Source organism: Ailuropoda melanoleuca, chromosome 14 (assembly GCF_002007445.2).
Source record: "Ailuropoda melanoleuca isolate Jingjing chromosome 14, ASM200744v2, whole genome shotgun sequence".
NCBI classification, from domain to species: Eukaryota; Metazoa; Chordata; class Mammalia; order Carnivora; family Ursidae; genus Ailuropoda; species Ailuropoda melanoleuca.
This window is the reverse complement of record NC_048231.1, coordinates 41536941-41552368: the sequence shown is the minus strand read 5'-3', so window position 1 is coordinate 41552368 and position 15428 is coordinate 41536941. Positions and strand designations below refer to the sequence as shown.

Here is a 15428-nt window from a genome sequence, read left to right as displayed (position 1 = left end):
CTCGAGGACAACATCATCGTGTCCGAGGTGCAGTTCGTGGAGAACAGCGGCGGCGGCTCGTCGGCCGTGGGCCAGTTCGTGTCGCTGGACGGTGGGTCCGCGCGGGGGGACGCGGGAGCGGGGGGAAGCCGGGTGGTGCCCAGCGCCGGGCCGTGGGGCGGGAGGCCGGCGGGCCGGTGAACTAATAACGGAATTTACAAGAGAGGGAAGCAGGCGCGCTCCGGCCCCCCGTGTGTAGACAGTCCTGGGGCTGTCCGCGCAGCGGGCGTAAAGAAAAGTTCCGGAGCCCCACATCGCCGACGGCCGGCTCTTCGGGGCGCCCTGTCCCCAGGCGCAGCAGGCGCGGGATGCGCTCTGGGTCCCCACCTCGGGGGACTGGCATCTCCCCTCGCCCCTGCCTGTGACTCGGCCCAGGACGGCGCCAGTGCAGTACTTGGTCCCGGGGGGCCTAGTCGTGCCCCCTCCAGACGATGGAGAAGGTCGAGCGCAGGCGCTTTGGGGGGGGGGTCACTGTCGTGGCGAGGGACAGCGAGCGTGCAAGCCTGGCGGTGGCCCTGTGTGTGAACACGGTTTCGCTCCTGCGGGCCGTCCACCTGGGCTACGAGCAGCTCCGGCCAGCCGGCGCTCTCAAATACTCCGTTTTTAACGGTTGATTGCTGGTCTATGGCAATATGGTTGATTTCTGTTGTTGGCCTGTTTCCTGCGACGTTGCTAAACTTAGTTACTAGTTGTGGGAGTTTTTAGATTTCGGGGGATTTTCTATTTTGACAGTCATGTTGTTTATAAATAAGGTCTGTTTTATTTCTTCCTTTTGTTTCTCTTTCGTGCCTCACAGCGGACGTGCTTGCCTTGTTCCCAGCCTTAGGGGAAGCGTTGGGTGTGTTTCCAGAGTGTCCACATTACCTACAGGTTTTTGGTCCGTAAAGTTGAGGAAGTTCCCTCTCTACTCCTAGTTTGTTGAGAGTTTTTATCACGAGTGGCTGTTGAATTTTGTTCAAGGCTTTTTCTCTATCATCTGACACAGTCATGGTTTTCTTCTGGAGTCTGTCTGTGTGGCTGATTTTTGCCCATAGAGCTGCCTTTCCTTCTGGGGTGAACCCACTTGATCACGGAGAGCTGTTCCTGTATGTGCGGCTGGATTAGATGTGCGGACATGTTGCCGAGGGGGCTTGTGTGGAATGTGGGTATGTCTTTGCTTTCCATACCAAGGTAATGCCTCTCATGGAACGCGTTGGGAAATGCTCCCTTCCCTTATTTATTTTTTTTTTTTTGGAAGAGACTGTGTGGAATTGGTGTTATTTCTTCCATGAATGTTTGGTGGAATTTACCAGTGTAGCCGTCTGGGCCTAGAGGTGTTTGTTTTGTTTTGTTCCAGAAGGCTTTTAACTATACACCCAGTATCTTTAATAGTTGTAATAGTTATATTTTAGATTACGTTCTTCTCCGTGTGTGAGTTTGTGGTTTTGAGGATTTGGTCCATTTGATCTAATTGCTGAATTTATGCCTGCAGAGCTGTTGGCACCATTTCCTTGTCCTTTTGATGTCTGCAGGGTCTCTAGTGATGCCCGGTTCTCCATTCACACACTTTCTTTCACGTCTTCGCTCTTCTTCCCTTTGTCTCTCTTGCTGGAAGTTTATCACTTTAGTTGATCTTAGCAAAGAACCAGCTTTGGGTCTCGTTGGCTTCTCTCTCCCGCTCTCTCCCTATCATCTCTGACACAGGGCACAGGTGTTCGTGCTCTTCTGAGGCGGCTTCCTGGGCTGCTGGGGTGGAGAATCCGCGGACCATGTTGTGGGTTTGTCACACATTGTCAGACTGTCCCTCGAGTCACTGGAAAGAGGGTAAGGACCACAGTAAGAACAGATGGTCGTAGGAGCTGACTCTTAGGGTTTCCTGTGGAAAGGCGCTGTGCTGAGTGCACCCCTCTCCTGCCCTCACAGCAGTTGCGGAAGCAGGCTGTAGAGGAGGGACACCCCGAGAGTCTGGGACATGAGTGATGCGCTCCCTTCTGTGTGCAGTGAGCTCGGTCACACAGCCGGGTGCTGTTGGAGGGCATGATTTGAAGGGTGTGAAGATGCTTCCCCAGCCCAGCCTGGCTCAGTCCTACGGGCTTGTTCTATGGGGGGCCCGCAGGGAAGCGCTGCAGACGTGTGGTGGGCTCTTAGCTCCCAGCCTGGCAGGGCCGACTGCTCCTGGGAGAGGGGAGGGGCCTCAGTCGGCCCTCTGCCCCGGTGGCCTCCTCCCTCCCCACTCAGGGCAGTGAGCACATGGGCTGCTCTAGGTTACTCTAGCACCCCTGGCAGAGGCCGTGTGCCAGCTGGCTCTTCTCGGTCCTCCTTTGCTCTAGCCTCGCCCTGAAAGCTGAGCTTGCTCCCTGGGCTGCCCTCATCTGCGGTCCGTGCTCACTATCTTTCCTAAGCATTCTTTCTTATTCCTTGAGAACTGCCTTAGCTTAGGGGTGTACCTGGGACTCTGTAAGTTAGACACCAGGGCCATGTGGCTAGAGGCCCTGACTGTCCAGGGGCCTTTCCTGGTGAGCACCTGTTGTGTGCCAGGCCTGGCCTCCAGGGCCAAGGAGCTCTGGTCCCCGATTCCCCGGAAGATGTTCTCGGACCAGCAAAATGTGAGGCCAGCATCCAGAGGTGGTGTGAGTGGTACTGGGGACATCAGAGCCAAGTCCTTCCGCTGGCGGGCACAGGTGTGAGGAAGGCGGCCAGTGCAGAGGACGGGTGGGCAGCTTGATGTGGCCAGAGTGGCAAATCAGTGGGCAAAGCTGGACTGACTGGGGCCTTAGTGGGGTCCTGAAGAAGGGTCCTGCCGCTCCCCAGGGGAGGGACTCACCCCAAGTGTGTCGGGGAGTGGGAGGGCAGAGCAGGGTTCCCAGCAAGGTACGTGTGAGCGTCCTGGGCCATGTGTCCACCCTTAGGGCCTCAGAGCCAGCAGCTCTTCCCCTGGGCGTCCCCTCTGTAGTTGATGGTGCTGACCCCCTCTGTGGTCCTCCCCCTGGAGTTGTCAGCACTGCTCCCCTGAGACGCAGCCTAGAGGCAGAGGGAGCTCCGGCACCAGGGAGCCTGTGGTTCCGGTTCCCCTGGGGTCCTTCCCTCTCTCTCTCGGGGAGCACTTGCCATGGTTTCCGTAATCACAACTTTCGTGGCTACAGACTTTGTCTTTTAGTCAAGGTGTCTGTAAGCACTGGCGTCGTCACAGATAGGAGCGGTGAAGTACTTTCCACACATTCGTGTTGGATGAACTCCCCCAGCCGTAATACAATGAGAAAGGTTTGTGGCCCCCAACCCTGGATGGGGAGGGCCCCCAAGAGGGGGAGCCGCTCTTGCTTGCTGGGGAAGGTCCCTCTGCCCTAAAGAATGGTGGGACCTGCTCCCGAACCTGCCTAGCCCGTGCCCTGCCCCTCAGGGGCTTTCCCAGGCACAGCCCTCCTGTGTCTTAGGCCTCTGAGCGCAGGATGGTGTCCTGGCCAAAGTGCCTGTTCTCAGGAAACGTTGGCTGAACTCCGTGCCAGAGGCACAGGGTGAGAGAGGGCTGCTCTTTCTAAGATGTCATTCGCAGCTTTCTCCATCTACCACGCTCCATGCTGCGTGGTTTCCGCAATCAGAATTTTAATCCCCACAAACAGGCTCTTCGGGATCCGCGCCGGGTGGGAGGAAGTCTCCACTGCTGCCCTGCTTCGCTCCCGGTGTCACCACAGATCTGTGTCCGGGCAGCGTCCTGGGACGCAGCGCTCCGTGGCCTGGTCCAGGGTCTTTTGGGAGCCCCAAAGGGGCTTGTGTCCACGTGGGGACCCCGGCTGCAGTACTGCTGAGCCTACTTCCAGGGCCTCTCTGGAGAAGGGCTTACATGGCAGTGACAGAAACCCTCCCTTTAACTTATTAAAGTGCCAACCCATGTTGGCGGAGCCTCTGGGTGACATGGGGACACACGTGTGCAGCCCGGCCCTCCTCTCCCTGGTGTTGAGGTGTCGGTGCTGCTGGCTCTGGTCCCTGTGCTCCCAGTGGTCAGGCCTGCGTGTGCCCCTCTGGTTCCAGGGTCTGCAGGCAGAGGGGACGCTGGGCGTGGCATCGGGTCCTCTGCCGCCATCCACGAGGGGGCGGTCTTGGCCTGGGTGTACCTTCCACAGTGCCTTCCAGCTGCTTGTGCTTTTTTTTTTTTTTTAAGATTTTATTTACTTATTTGACAGAGAGACAGCCAGCGAGAGAGGGAACACAAACAGGGGGAGTGGGAGAGGGAGAAGCAGGCTCCCAGCAGAGCAGGGAGACCAATGCAGGGCTCGATCCCAGGACCCTGGGATCACGCCCTGAGCCGAAGGCAGACGCTTAACGACTGAGCCGCCCAGGCGCCCCTGCTTGTGCTTTTTTTGCTGCAAGAGCTTCTTACAGAAAATTTCTCATGTTTTTGGAAATAGAGGGATTGGCGTGAAGGGGACCTGAAGGCCGAGAGTATCCTCTCCTGGCAGTTGTGACCGGAGGTGGTAATTCAGCTTTTTTCATGCTTCATGGGACCCTTAGCCTCCTGGTTTTCATGGGCTGAGATTTGCTAAATGCGCACTTTTTATAGTATCCATGCATGCATTCCAGATTTTATCTCTTGTAACCAAATCCTGGTGGGTGCTGTTTGCTGAATAAAAGAATCCGCCTTAGTTTGGCAAAGCAGGCTTTGACCCCCACCCCTCGCCACAGAGAACTGAGTCTGTGGAGGGGACAGGATCCCCGTGTCTCCTGGGAGCACCTGATGCCCTGAGGCTACGCACAGGGAGCTCAGGGAGCACGGGGCAAATGTGCGCACATGTGACGGGGGGGGTGGTTCAGGAGACCACCTCCAGGGTTGGAGCCGCCCCAGGAAGGGTGGCTGAGTCCTCAGGGAGAGGCAGGGAAGGACAGCACAGGAACAGGAAGTCGAGGTCTCGGGAAGGGGCTGGGGGTCCTGGGGGGGGGGGAATAAGGAGATTGCATTTAATACTCAACCAGAATGAAGTCCCACTCTTCATTTTTTTTTTTAAGATTTTATTTATTTGAGAGAGAGAGAGATCATGAATGGGGGAAGGGGCAAAGGCAAAGGGAGAAGCAGACTCCCCACTGAGCAGGGAGCCCAACGCAGGACTCGACCCCAGGACCCTGAGATCCTGATCTGAGCTGAAGGCAGATGCTCAACCCACTGAGCCACCCAGGCGCCCCCCACTCTTCTTCAGATAGCATCTCTGTGTGATCTGCCCTGGCCACCTCAGAAGGTGTCTAAGCAGGGAGTGGTGGCTGGAGGAAGGCCCCCTGGGGTCCTTGTTCCTGCAAGGTAGGGCTTTGTGGGGTTCACACCATTTCATTGTCCTTTTTCTTTTCTTTCTTTCTTTTTTTTTTTTTTGAAGTTTGTATTTACTTGAGAAAGAGGGGGAGAGTGAGCACTGGAGAGTGAGAGAGGGAGAATGAGCGCAAGCAGGGGGAGCAGCAGAGGTGGAGGGAGAAGCAGACTCCGCTGAGCAGGGAGCCCGACGCGGGGCTCGATCCCAGGACCCTGGGATCATGACCTGAGCTGAAGGCAGACACTTAACTGACCGAGCCTCTCGGGTGCCCCATTATCCTTTTTCTAATGCAGTAGTCCAAGTATTTATTAAAAGTACATATCCATTGTGATTAAGACAACATGGCGATTTTTCTCTTTTCCTAAATTAAAAGTTGGGGAGGTTGCTGGAAACAAACAGGCTAAGATGTGGCTGTCGTGCTCAGGTGCTCTGAGGGAGTGGGCATTCCTCAGTGGTTCTCGTGTGAGAAGATTGCACATGTAAAGATCCTCCAGTTGTAAAAAGCCACCGCCACCAAAACCAGAGGGTAGGAGGTGCAGAGCCCTGATCTCAGCCCAGTGAGCCTGTCAGGCTCTACGGAGCTGACAGGCGGCACGCTGGTGGTTTTGGAAGCTCCTTGATGCCTGTCCAGGTGGATGCATCTCCTCTGGGCCCTGCCTGAATCTCTCCCGCCCATGAGGGCCCGCTGCCGGCCCCTCTCCGTCTCCATCTTCTGTGACCTATTCTTGGCGTCAGGTCTGCAGTGGTGGTTTGCTGGGGCAGCAGTAGAAACCAACACTCCCCAGGTGGTGAGGGACACCTGTCTGGGGCACTGCACTCTACAGGACGAGGCCACTGGGCTGGTCCTGGGGCCTTCGTAACCATGGTAACCACGGAGGAGGCAGCGGAGGGTGCTGGGGGCCCCAGCCCTCCACAGGCCCCTCTCCTCTGCCCTGTGGCGGGAGTGCTGGGTGCTGGGCCCCCGGGCAGCCGGCTCTCAGCTCTGCTCCTGGCCAGCCTGTGGCCTAGCCCCTGGCCCAGCGTTGCCTAGCAAAGCCCACCTGTTGCTCTTTTCCACGTTCTCTTGGCTTATCTTACTTGTTTTTGTTGCCGGCTAAACTTGGGAACTATTTTGCTGAGATCTTTCAGGACTCTTGTGAGTGTTGGTTTGGGATTTGATTGCAGTCCCAGATGTTCTGGAGGTCATGCTTGTTCTGCACTGTGCTGCTGGCTCCCCGTGGATGACCCCAAGGTCCCTGCTGGCCCTGGGCGTGGGCCATGTGCTTTCCCTGGGGGCCTGTTCCCAGACGTGATTTGGGTTCCCAGGTCCCTACCAGGTCTCAGTTTCCATTTCATTTTCACGTGTGTCCTGGTCCTTTATGCAGGCCTGACATCCTGCGGCTGAGGCTCTGAGGTGTCCCCTAAGTGCCGAGGCCTCTCACTCTGCGGTGTGCACTTGGTCACTCACTGGCCCGTGGGATGCGCAGCACTTCCCAGCTCCACTGCCTTGTCCTGGCTGCCCAGACACCCTTTGGCTTCGATGGTGGGGTTTGTAAGTCTGGTGAACAATCCAGATGTCCACCTGGCCATTTTCAAAGGGTAACAGGGCAGTAGTCCCAGCCCCAGTGCCTTGCAGAACAGAGTGCATGGCACTTCCTGGGGCATCTCAGCATCGGTGAGAGGTCCAAGGAAGAGTGCCTGCAGGTCTGGCTGTGGCCACCCTTTGGGACCTGGACTCCCTAGGCTGCGGTTCTGTGGGTGGGCAGCATATAGGTGGGTAGAGGCGTGAGTGCCTCCTGTAGGCCAGCTGGCTCACAGGCTTTCGGCCACAGAGGCCCACAGTCCTATGGGTGGGGGGGGCTGGGTGTGTTGACCAGCGGCCACTGTGCAGGTGTAACTCCTGTGCACGGGCTGGCTCAGGGCACACAGAGGGCCCTGGGATGGGGGGTGCTATCGTCTGCAGATGCACTGTGCTCTCTCTGGCCACCATGTGGCAGTGTGCAGTCTGGAACATGGTTAGAGAGTGCAGGTGGGTATGGTCCACTTCCCACGGCTCAAGGTCAAGGCCACATGTGCACTGGCATGGCAGAGGGAGTTGAGGTTTGCCATTTGTTAAGAATGGCAGGGGGAAGCCCCAATTCTCCAGCCGTGAATGCTGATCCCACTTTGTCCTTGCTGCAGAAACACCCCCTGCAATGAAGGTCTACTGGTCTGGCTGTTTCCTGCCAAGTTTTGACTAATCAGTCGGATTTGTTTTTCTAGGTGCGGGCAAAACCCCAACCCTGGGCGGCGGCTTCCATGTGAACCTGGGAAAGGAGTCAAGAGCACAGACCCTGCAGAACGGTACCCATGGTGGGGGCTCTGGATGAGGGCAGGTTTCAGTGGTGAAGGGCAAGAGCAGGCGGCCTGCAGTGACCCCTGGCTAGTGCTTTCTGAACCGTGTTGAACAGAAGCGTCTTACTCCTGACTTCTGGGAAAGCGTCCAGTCTCGCGCTATTAAGGAGGACGTTAGCTGTGGTCAGCTCAGGCAGGGACATGTTCTGCCAGCCCCTCTCGACGTTTGCATGAGGACACTGTCAGGAATGTCAGGGCATGGAAGAGTGACTCCCCTGTGCTGTGTCCCCTTGCTCTGTGGTCTTTATGGGCAGACCTCAGAGACACTGCGGGTTCGGTTCCAAATCGCCACAGTAAAGCGGGTATCGCAGTAAAGTGAGTCACACGGACTGTCTGGGTTCCCGGTGCGTGCCAAAGTTATGTTTACACTATACCGCGGTCCGTTACGTGTGCAATAGCATTATGTCTAAAAAGTCAGCGTTCAGACCTTAATTAAACATACCTCATTGCTGACAGCGCTCACCGTCATCGGGGCTCTCAGCTCGTCACAGTCTCTTTGCTGCAGGAGGGCTGGCCCCTGTGGTGCTGGCGGCCGACTGGTCAGGGTGGTGGGTGCTGGAGGTGGGGGAGCCCGTGGCGATGTCTTAAAATAAGACAAGGAGGAAATGTGCTGCACTGATGGGCTCGTCCCTCCATGGACGATTTCTCTGGAGCGGGCAAGCTGGTCGATGGCATGTTGGCCACAGGAGAACGTCTTCCGGGATGGGGGTCGGTGTTCTCAAACCTGCTGCAGCTTTCTGGACGCCATTCGTGGGACGGTCTAGGTCCTTTGTTACCATTTCAGCAGTCTTCGCAGCAGCTCCGCCAGGAGCAGTTTGCATCTCAAGAATGCGTGGTCTCTGCTCACCCACAAGAAGCCAGTCCTCCTCCTCTCAAGCTTTCCCGTGAGATCGGAGCTGTTCAGTCCCATCTTCTGGCCCCACTTCTGATCCTAGTTCTCCGCTGTTGCCAACATATCTGCACTGACGTCCCCCCTCGAGCCCGAGCCCCTGCCCGTCACCTGCGAGGGCCGGAGTCCACTTCCTCCAAACCCCTGGGGGTGGTCTGAGCTCTTCATGGGTCCGAACGTTCCTCACGGCATCGGGAACGGTGACCCCTTCTCAGGACATTTCCCTGCACTTGGCCGCATCCTCCCGAGGAGCCACTGTCACGGCGGCCACGGCCTCAGACGTGCGCTCCTTAACGACAAGACGCAAGGATCGAACACGCCCTCACCCCGCAGGCTGTGGGGTGGCCACTGTGGTGGCCGCACGAGCACGACACCGGCCTCATGGTGCGTCTCGGTTGCTGCTCTGGGTGCCCGGCGCTGCTGGTGAGCGCTCGCGCTCTGGAAGGAAATTGCGCTCTGACAGCAGGGCTCCACAGCGGGCTGAAGTACTCAGTGACCCATGCTGTGGACACACGTGCTGCCATCGGGCCTCGTGCCGTCTGTGGCGCTCGGGCAGAGGAGATGGACTTGGATGTTAAGGCCCCGGGGGTTCAGGGGTAAACGAGCGGCGTCTTCCCCTGAGGTCCCCGGCTGCAGTGCGGCTCACGGGGTCGCCTGTCCTCTGGAGCTTTGAGGGGCACGGAGCTGCCTCTCGAGCTGGCGAGTCCTTGATGGCACCTTCTTCGGGAGAAGGCTGCTGTGTCCGCATAGAAGATCCGTCGCTGAGCGCGGCCACCTTCCCGGTGACCCTCGCTTGGTCTGCGGGAGAACATGCTGGTTCTCCCTCAGCCTGGCTGCTTCACCTCGCAGGTGTGGGCTGTGGTGTGGGCGCAGGTGTGAGCTGTGGTGTAGGTGCAGGTGTGGGCTGTGGTGTAGGTGCAGGTGTGGACACAGGTGTGGGCTGTGGTGTGGGCACAGGTGTGGGCTGTGGTGTAGGTGCAGGTGTGGACGCAGGTGTGGGCTGTGGTGTAGGTGCAGGTGTGGACTCAGGTGTGGGCTGTGGTGTAGGTGCAGGTGTGGGCGCAGGTGTGGGCTGTGGTGTAGGTGCAGGTGCGGGCTGTGGTGTAGGTGCAGGTGTGGGCGCAGGTGTGGGCTGTGGTGTAGGTGCAGGTGTGGGCGCAGACGCTCTGGTTGGCTCCAGATGCTCCTCCCGTGGGCCCCTCCCCTCTGGGCCTCCTTGGGTTGGGAGAGTTGGGGCCTGGCAGGGACCAGGCTCTGGCTGCAGGGAGTGCTGTGGTGGCCGGTGTGGTCTCCTCTCCAGACCACTCAGACCATCTCCAGATTAGCACGAAGGCTATTTCGCCTTCTCATCATTCTTGTGCTCGCTGGAGTGGCACTTTTAATTTCCTTCCAGAACTTTCCCTTTGCCTTCACATCTGGGCTCACTGTCTAGTGAAGAGGCCAGGCTTTCGGCCTCTCTTGCCTTCAATGAGCTGTCCTCACTCGCTGACTCACTTCTAGCTTTGATTTAGCGTGAGAACGGGCGCTCTTCCTTGTGCTTGAACACTCAGAGGCCACTGCAGGGTTATTAACTGGCCTAATTCCAATATCCTTGTGTCTCGGGACTAGGGAGGCCCGAGGACAGGGGAGGGGGAGAGGGGGAACGGGGGAACGGCTGGTGGGGGGAGCAGTCAGGACACACACGATGTTGATTAAGTTCTCGGTCTTCTATGGGCGTGGCTGGCGGCTTGAAGCAGTAACGTCAAAGACCGCTGGTCATAGATCACCGTGACAGATAAAACGATAAGAAAAAGTTTAAAATGTTGGGAGAATTACCAAAATGTGACACTGAAACACATAGCGGGCGAGTGTGGTTGGAAAAATGGTGCCCACAGACAAGCTGGAGGCAGGGGTGCCGCAAACCTTCAGTCTGTGAGAAGCGTAGTGTCTGCGCAGAGCAAACAGGGTGCACCTGTACCCGCCTGTGGGAAGGTGGCCGGGCGAGCTCCCGCACACAGGGACCACCACCCCTGTGGGTAGGTGTGGGGCCCCAGTACCGTCCACGGCCCTGGGCTAGTGCTTAGCACACCACCCTGGCTTTGCATTTCCGTTATGCTTCTTCCTTTGACCCTGTGGTTTACTGTTAGTGTAGTTTGTCTCATTAGAGATCACACTGTGTGCAGGACCTCCGTCCTTTGAAACACTGGACGCTTGCCTTACCATCCAGCACATGGTCACGTCTGGTCCGCTGGGCCCTTGAGAGGAGTATTTTTCTGCACACGTTCTGTACACGTCACTCAGGTTTCCTCGTGGTGCTTGCTGAGTTTGGTTCTGCTTGTTATGTCGCTGGAGGGCATGGGAAAACCCCCCATGGTGACCGTGGGTCCTCCCCGTAGCTTGGTCGGGTTTTTGTTTGAGCAGTTTGAAGACCGTGTTCTTGGTGCGTACAGACGTGGACCTGTTTGTGGCTGGCAGCCCGACCCTCTGCTGCACAAGGAGCGCTCTGCCCTTGACCCCCTCGCTGTTGGCCCCGCTCTGCCTGCTTCCTTCTGACTGGTGCTGCCACACTGTGCGCTTTCTCTTTGGCTGACCTAAAGATCTGCATGTGAGGAACTGTTTCCCGGGAGAGAACGTGCATTTCTAAGGACCGGCATGGTGTATTTACTAGAGTAGTGTGTGGGTCACACCCAAAGAGGTTGTAAAGGGCAGCATTCATGCCGACACATGGCCCTAAAACTGGAAACTAGTGACAAAGATGGAAATAATCCGCCCTGTTAGAAATGGTGGCCTGTGGTTAAGTAAATCAGAACAGAACTCGCAGAGTCCTCAGAGTGGGGTGTCAGCGAGGTCTGAGGCCGAGGTATTTGGGGAAGCGCTAGGCACCCCCAAGAGCCTGCAGTCTTGAGAAAACCCTCGCCTCTTGTCCTCTGCAGGCCTTTCTGCGGAGCTCCTGCCTGCGGTCGGCGGCCTGCAGTCAGTGGCCTGCGGTCGGCAGCCTGGTGCCTGCACGAGGGCCTGGCTGCCCTGCCGCCTGGCTGGGCACGCGTCTCCTCCCACCATTGTCAGCATCCGGTCTTTGCCCGAGTCTGGGCTGCAGGGGCAAAGGGAGGCCAGCGGGTCCAGCCCCTGTTTCTCTTGCTTTAGACCAGAGCCATCCGCGTAGCGCCTGGGGCCCAGCTTGCTCTTCGTTTGGCAGTGAGCCCACGCTGTGTCATCCCCCTGTCCTCAGAGATCTTTCTTTCTCTTTGCCCTGGCGAGTGTGTGCCGATTTTATCTCCTTCCTGTCATTTTCCGTTGCTCTTGGGGCAGGTCCCAGCAGGTCTTGCCCATGTCGTCGAAGGTGTAATTGGCGCATCTGTGATGTGTTGGAGCTCCCCCGTCTCCTGTTCTCGTTGTGTCCTGAACTTGTGAGGGAGCCGTTATTGCCCGCTGCTGCGTCAGTCCTGGCGGGTGCTTGTCTCCCCTCCTGCCCCGTGTGGGAGCGGAGTGCTGACGCGCCGCGGGGATGCCCCTGTGCCCGTGCCGCGGGTGTTTGCAGGCACCTCCACCGGGCAGAGTCCCAGGTGCCGCCCCGCCTGCCGGGTCTGGGTGCGGTCTGGGAACGCAGCTTCTGCTGTTGCGGGGTGTGAGGTGCCACTTGCCTTTCTGAGGAAACGGGGAAGCTGGGAAGTGAGCAGACTGGCGGCTCCTACGGCCTGGTCGAGAGTCACGCTCACGTGGGGGTTTGTGGTCTCCCGGCCTCCCTCCCGACTGGTGTGGGTGCCCACACCTTTCCTGGGTTCGTCTCTGGTTTTGTTGGGAATGCACTCTGGTTGAAGTTGGCAAGCCGTCAGTGAGCGAGACGCTCTGCGTACGTGTGCAGGGGCCCCGCAGGTACGCACAGAAAGCAGGAGCTGCCGATCCAGAGCTGTCAGCAGGGAAGGTGGCTGCCAGTCCCGGGGTTGGTCTCCCTCTTCATCTTTCCTAACCGGGCCCTTGTGGGGTTTTCCCTCTGTCTTTGGAATGGGGACGCGCCGCTGGGCTGAGGCTTTCTTCATTGACTCAATGAGCCCTTTTACTGGGGATTCATTTCTACTCTGTTCTTTCTGCGTGTCTGTTTCTCTTGGTTAAATACACGTGGAGTAATGCTTTTTGAACCCAGGAATCCCCTCAGCTCTGGGTTCCGGACCGTGTGCGGACTTCATCGCATGGATGCCCCACTGTTCCTGGGCGGGGACAGTCGGGGATTCCCTGCTGGCTGCTGTCCCCCCCGTGGATGTCGTCGTTCGGCAGCCGCTGCCGGGGGGCGTGCGTGCTCATGTCAGCACGGCCGTGCCGTTCACCCACCTGGCAGCAGCCCCGTGGGTGCAGGGGCCGTGGCGGTCCTTGGCGTCCATCGGTCTCGCACCTGCGGCGATCTCGCTTGCTCCGCAGCGGAGTGATGGCACGGGCTGCCTGTGTGTGAGCTTTGGCCGTCGGGAGAGCCTGTCCTTGTGAGTTGCCTGCCCGTTGTGTCTTTTGCATGCATGTTTTGAGAAGTGAGCTGCCATTCTGTTACTCTTTGGTCGATGTTTTCACAGATCCTGGGTTCGAGTCCTTGCCTGAGTACACGCTGTGAACCCTTTTCCCAGTTGATGGCTGAGCTTTTCACTCTCCTGTCTTTTGTTGAATAGAAGTATCTTAATTTTAATGAAGTCCCAATATGTTGGTTTTTTATGGTTGGGGGTTTTGTGACTTAAATTCTTGTCTATCCCAAGATCTGAAGATGCTGTCCTGTGTTTCCGCCCGGAAGCTTGGTTGTTTTCGAGCGTGCATTTAGGGTTGGGGTCCACGTCTGTGGTGGCCATGACCCCCTCCCTTCCCCATCGCGTGCTCCCGCTGTGCAGCTGCTCTCCCCAGGGCGACGTGGGGCAGGGTGGTGACGTGCGTGCTCTAGCCCGGCTCCTGACATTGACGTGATGGTGGCCACCAGCTTGTCGTCCGCAGGGACAATGTTCGCACTTTGTCACGTGCTCCTTCCTATCTGCTGAAGTGATTCTATGCGTTGTCTCTTTATTTTGTTCCTGTGGTGGATTGCCCTGATTTTGTGAATGTCAAGCTCTCCTCGACTTCTGGGAGAAGCCCACGGGACCACGGGGCACTTGGTCTGCTGTCTGTCAGGGCTCAGGGTCCTCCGGGACGTGTGGGGGAACGCGAAGCCGTCTGGGCCTTCGTCGGGACCTTCAGTTTTGTTTCTCACTTTTAAAGATGAAAGATGCCATTTCTTTGATGGGACGCTTTTTCGTAGGGTTTTAGTGGGACCAGTCGGATTTCCTCTTCCCTCTTGTCAGTTTTGTTAAGATGTCCTTTTCAAATTGGTAAGAGTGATTCAGACTCAGACTGTCGTCATAGTCGTTCCTGACACACTCGTCCTGTGCTCCTGGGTCTCCTGGTTTGGGGCACGGCCTTTCTTCACTCCTGACCTTGGTCATCTGCCTTCTCCGCGTGTCCTTAATGGCTCTTGCTCGGGATTTAGCGGCGCAACAACCGTGTTAATCTCTGCAGAGCGTCGGCTGTGGGTCTTCCGTCCTGTTTGCTTCCTTCTTGACAGCAGTCTTCTCTCCATGATCCCCTCCCTTCGATGTCTTCAGCTCCCTGTTATTTCTCAGCTTCTTAACTTGGAAGATTTGGTCCCTTTGTTAAGCCCCTGATTCTGATGTTTGCAGTCACAGCTGCTCATTGCGGTGCTCCGGCTGCAGCCTGCCAGTTTACAGACAGCTATTTCTCCTTTTTGTTCTATGGGCTTTTTTAAGTTTTATTTTAAGCTACCTCTAGTCTCCCAGGAGAGCTGCAGGGACAGCACCCGAGTGTGCCCTCCACCCGCTTCCCTAGTGTAGACATCTCCCATAGCCTGGCCGCCGGGCCGCTGCTCGTCCTGGGCCATCCTTGGCCCAGTCAGCCGTGGATTTGGGGTGATCCCTTGTCTTTGCCCCACATCAGGGTGTACCCGGGCTCCCGTGGCTTGGCAGTAGTGACCAAGCCTTGCGTGCTGCCACGTTCCTCCCTTTCCTGTGCTGTGCTCCTTAGAGACCAGTCCCTGAGGCCGGCCCACACGCAGACGGGAGGGCTGTGGCTGCACCATGATGGCAAAGCCGTAGGGAGATGGGTGGCGCTTCTCCTCCGAGCGTGGAGCTGCCCCGCACTGCCTTGCTGTCCGCCTGCCTTCTGCACCGCAGTGCTCACGCCCGTGTCCTGCCCTCAGTTCTGTGTGCGTGTGGAGTCCTTGCTCTGCAGGACTGCTGTTTCTCTGTGTGGCGTCCGTTGTCCTTATGCCGTGTCCTTGTTCTTTCTGATGACCCTCCTGCAGGAGTCTGCGCCCCGTCTGGAGGGAGAGGCCTGTCAAGCCAGCCACGAGCCTCCCCTGTGGACCCTGCCGGCCGCTGCTCTTCCTCCGTCCCTGAGCCCACTGTCAAGGTCTTTATCTGTGTCTGTTGGCCATTGCTTAATTTTGAGTTTTGTTTTGTTTTGTTTTTAAGCAGGCTCCACGCCCAGCGTGGGGCTTGAACTCATGACCCTGAGATCAGGACTCAAGCCAAGATCAGGAGTTGGACACTCAACTGACTGAGACACCCAGAGCCCCTAATTTTGAGTTTTAAAAAAAGTGCAGTGATCATATTTTTAATTGTCAAGGGCTGTATCTTTTTAATTATAGCTTCTTGATACTTTTTTCTTTAAGATTTTATTTCCTTATTAGAGAGAGTGCACGCGTGTGTGTGCGCAAGCAGGGGGAGCAGCAGAGGGAGAAGGAGAAGCAAGCCCCCCGCTGAGCAGGGGGCCCGATGCGGGACTTGATCCCAGTACCAGGATCATGACCTGAGCCAAAGGCAGACGCTTCACCGCCTGAGCCACCCAGGCGCCCC

General features: G+C 57.4%; 1 protein-coding gene across 8 annotated transcripts in view; it reads left to right on the top strand.

Annotated features, from left to right (window-relative positions):
• The first annotated feature begins 6 nt into the window (after positions 1-6).
• BRF1 (BRF1 RNA polymerase III transcription initiation factor subunit) overlaps positions 7-15428 on the top strand; it is a 55148-nt gene continuing 39726 nt past the window's right edge. For 2 of the 8 annotated variants that reach the window (XM_011236811.3, XM_034643090.1), the window contains exons 1-2: positions 7-91; positions 7551-7631. The gene's annotated coding sequence lies outside the window, so the exon portion shown is untranslated. Of the gene's footprint in view, positions 92-7550; positions 7632-14875; positions 14983-15428 lie in introns of those variants that run through there. The other 6 variants (XM_019809590.2, XM_034643084.1, XM_034643086.1 and 3 more) reach the window with 4 other exon arrangements.